Source organism: Sipha flava, unplaced genomic scaffold (assembly GCF_003268045.1).
Source record: "Sipha flava isolate LNK unplaced genomic scaffold, YSA_version1 207_pilon_pilon, whole genome shotgun sequence".
NCBI classification, from domain to species: domain Eukaryota; kingdom Metazoa; phylum Arthropoda; class Insecta; order Hemiptera; family Aphididae; genus Sipha; species Sipha flava.
In genome coordinates this window covers 1,501,763-1,506,537 of record NW_020272813.1, presented here as the reverse complement: position 1 = coordinate 1,506,537, position 4,775 = coordinate 1,501,763, and the positions used below count along the sequence as shown (strand labels likewise).

Genomic DNA, 4,775 nt, shown 5'->3' with positions numbered 1-4,775 from the left:
AAGTAGTTGATGCATATGCTGATAAATATCCCAGACGTCTTCAGTTATTGTAATTACAAAAATTATATTTAAAAATATGTTTTGTTATAAATTTGTGTAATAAAAGTTTATGTTTCTATCAAACACTTATATTTTGATTATTTGGTTATGAATAACGACAGTTTTGTTGAGATTGAAAAGTTATAACTATGTATACTTTGAACTTTTTGTTTGTAACCCCCTTCCCCCATTAGACATTTCTAAATACACCCTTGATTGTAATTGAGTCTTCATAGATATTATTAGAATATGAAATATTGACCAAAAAATAACATTTTTTGAAAATATCATTTTTTTTATCTAGATAAAAATGAAATTATCTTTTATCTTTATCTAAATATTTTAATTTTTTTTATCTGTTATCTTTATCTAGATGAATTTGGACATATTATCTTTCATATTTATCTAGATAAATTTTACATTATCTATTCCCAACATTGGACACGAGTAATGCGCCACGAAGCTATCGATGTTCAGGCGAAAGACTCATACGCAGTGAACTACAGGTATGAAAAAAAGAAAAAGAAAACGCCCTGTAAAGTAGCTATTATTATTGCTTTAAATATTGAAACGTAAAAACCCATCCGGTACGATGCACAGGGATATCCGTATATTGCGGTTGTTATTACTACTAAGATGTAGTATCGGATTCGCGTACGATAGAGTGATACATATTTTTTCACATTATAAATCTTATCATCGCGTTTAAAAAACGATTCTAGATGAAAGTCAGATAGGTTTTGTATTATAATGCTGAAGAATTGATTCGGCAGCTTACGACAAAAAAAAAAACAACTGCTGTGTAACGGATAGCGTTTACAAAAATGATCGATCATATAGGTATTCTTCGACTTTTTTTAGGAAAAGTACCGAAAAAACTGCTTTTCTATTCGACATTTAACGTCCAAGTTTCCATCAACAATTGTGGGTAGTTACCCAAAATAGTATTAATAGATACACAAATAATAGAACAATACATTCCTTTCTTCGATTACAACCTAAAACACGTACTATTATCTATTATGAATTTATTGTGTTCAATTAACATTTATATTTGAAATAATAACAGTAAATTTAAAATATGTAAATGCATAGGTACTGTAAAATTCAACGTAGGTATAATTATGAGCAATAATAAAAGTAAATATATATAAGTATATACGGTATGATAAGAGCGTTATGAAAATATTATTACTTCGTCTTCTTATTTTTCCAAGGTTCTAGATGAATAATTAAAATATTATTTGTATATGATTATTAAACATGAAAAAATATGCAAATTTTGACGTATAAATAACAGATAATATGCAAAATTAATGCACGAAAAATATAAATTTTTAACAATAATGTATTTTACGCTTACTAAACGTAAGCTATAATTAATATGCAAGTATTACGACCCTAATTATTAATGTACACGTGCGCACGTTTTACCAAGATTGGTTAAACATTAATTTAGTTTTCCGTGAATCACATTTTATCTTTCTGCACGAACTATCGAAGTAGAATTACGTCAAAACTAAATCGTAGGTACATGAATTATTTGACTAAAATGATATCGCATATGGAATCAATAGATTCTGATAATAGTGTTATGGAACCATATAATATAATATGAACAGTATGAAATAAAAAATCGTAAAAACAATTTCATGGTCTTTTGAATTGTAGAGATTTGTGATTTAATAAATATGTGAGTCGTGTAGCTTATAATACGAATAGTCACCGACCCTTAAGTAACAATAATAATATTTTGTAAATAATAAGGTTAAAAAAATCTCTGATACCAATCATACTAGGCTGCGTATTGTTACGATAAATATATGAAAATAAATCCGAATAACTTATTTATATTAAAATCCCTTGAGTTTTATTTATCTCTAAAAAATTATTATCATTTATATATATTTATATTTATAGATAGACATCGAATATAATAACTGTACAGTCTAAAAAAGTTTCTACTACGAAACGGATAATAATAATTTATATTTTTATATTCATGATAATATTTAAGTACTATATTATATTCGTATTGATTTTTCATAATGTAATACATAACTACAATCAAACGATACAGACTTACGACAATCAGGTTTTAAATGTTTATTCTTCTACTTTTTTTTTTTTTATTATTAAACGATTTTGTATAGTATTAGTGTAGTATTGAATGAATAAAAAAATAAATATATGTTATGTAATAAGACAAGTTAAATTTTGATATAAATTTAATCTAATGAAAGAAAATTATAATTATAAAAACATTATAATTTTGGGTATACGTAAAGAATTTTTGAAAATCTCATATATTTATGTATGTAGTGCGAGTGTAAAATATTAGTGCGAACTATCAATTATCATAATATTTTGATGACGGATGACAAATTACGTAACTCCGTTTGGAATAGAAATGGTCGGTTTGATAAGTCAATACCCTTACTCAAATATGATTACTAAATTATCATGCGCTTGAATGATTTGACAAATCACACATGATTGTTTGCCAACTCACTGGTGAATATAAAGGGACTAAAAATTTGCATACATTTCCCCTGCAGTGTTTACGAATAGAATAATTACAACTGTACATTTATGTGCGAGAGTCTTTTTTTTTTCGTAATCGTATTACATGTATATAAGAGGTGGAAATCCTATTGTGGTGTGTAACAAAATTATCATGTTGCCCTCTTCCGGTTATTCTCAAACGTTTAAAATATTTAACCGATTCAAAACGACTGTAAAAATGTTTTTATAATACGGGAACTAATCCGAGAACGGTAGCCGTGGTGGTTTTTATCTTTTTTTTATTATAGAAAGCAAGAATTACGAAGGCCACAATATTTGTTAAGGTTTGGAAAAGTTGAACAAAGTAAATGAAATATGTACCTAGAAATCGATCGGGAATCTTTTTTCAATCAACGGGAGAAAAACTGATCCTGAGTAGTTCGCAATAGTTATGAACAGAACATTAACATGTACGTTGAACAAACCGGGAATGAAAATTAAACCGAAAAACCGGAGCTTAGTTTATCCGGTTGAAACTTGTCCATCGCTGTATAATATCGTTTTAACGAACGTACGTAAGTATGTTTGTGGTTTTTTTTTTTCGTCCCCCCCCCCTTGGGTACACCCATGTAATAAACTGTAAATTATTTTTAGTTTGTATTGAAGAAAAATTAGTTCCACCCCCATGGCCTCAATTCAAATACGCTCTTATGGGGGTACGCTTGTCCACGGTTTGTACGGATTTCTGCGTGCTCGGGCGAACCGTGCGCCTCTACGTTATCACCGCGCACCGAGTCCGAACCCTTGACGGAGGTTGACCGAAGTTGACGCGTCCCTACGCCGGTGAACTTTTGGCAAAAGAAAGATAGGAATGCGGCCCACGCGAAGCACAAACAGAAAGCGTGAAACATTCCTGTCGTGAACCCTGTCCCGTCCGCAGCCTGTTCAATACGAAACGCCGCGTCCGTCTGGTGGAAGACTCGCTCGAAATCGTTATAAGTTACACGCAGGGGCGGCTCGTCAGGGGAGAGTTCAAGACTGCGTCTCTCCTGGAAAAAAAAAACAGCTACTTGTAAATAATAACTATTTAACTATTTGAAAATGCATAAAAATATTTTTATTTTTATTGAAAATATGTTATAGCGTTTTCTATATTTATTATTATAAATTTAAGGCTGTAAAATATAAATACTATAAATAGTTATTTTGATGGAAATATTATTTTAATTATTTCGACGACTGTCACCGTTTAATAATCCGCGTATTATAGACGCTATTAAAACTGGGTTCACGACAATAATTTCCGTGTTATCACGTCGTCGTTAGTCACCTTACACCGTCATCTACGAATTCACAGAAAAAAAAAATAGCACGATCGAATTAGTTTATAAAAAAAAAATACCATGAAATGAAGTTAACAATATTAACTTTACATTAAATTAAGTATTAAGTATAATTCATTTTCCAATAAAAGGGTTTTTCTTGTTCGTTGTTGCATGGAATTTATTTTAAATAACTTAAGTCTCCCCAGAATATTTATTACGAGCTGCTACTAGTTACGCGGCATCGTGGAATCACCGTCTACATATATCAGAGGCGGCCAAACGGTCGGTCGCGTTAAAATTAATTTTTAGATTACGCACACGAAAATTAATCGAAAACATCCGTGTTCGAGGAATGCAGCTTTGCAGTTACATGCATATTTTGGATCTAAATATTCGTGCGAAACAGCATTTTCTCACTTGAAAATTAGAAAAACTGATTACCGAGCTATACTCACTGGTGACCATTTGGAATAGAGCCCTTCGATTAACGGTCAGCAACTATTCGCCAGATTATGATCAATTGATCAACGATATGCAATGTCACACTTCAACAATGCATAGATCAACAAAGTAATATATTAATTAGACTTAAGTAATTAATTTATATAACTTCATTATGCAAGTAAGTTTCTTAATGATTATAGATACTTAATATTAAAAAAAAACTTTTTTATGTAAGTCGATCTTCAAAAGTAAAATATATTTTTAGTAAATCGCAGCCAAAAAAAAAAAAAAACAAAGGCTCTTTCTGGTCTATATAATCTAACGGAATCGTGTCCGGTCGGCCGTGGCACTTGGAAAACTTTGATGTAGACGTTCTGTTTGCATGTTATGCGAACAAATCAATTGCAATCATCCAAATACGTACTCGGTAATTAGATAATAATGGTGTTTCTTAAGAAAATT

General features: G+C 30.3%; 1 pseudogene; it reads left to right on the top strand.

The window, feature by feature from the left end:
* The window catches only part of LOC112682582, a 17,804-nt pseudogene extending 13,361 nt beyond the window's left edge, over positions 1–4,443 (top strand).
* The last annotated feature ends 332 nt before the right edge of the window (positions 4,444–4,775 follow it).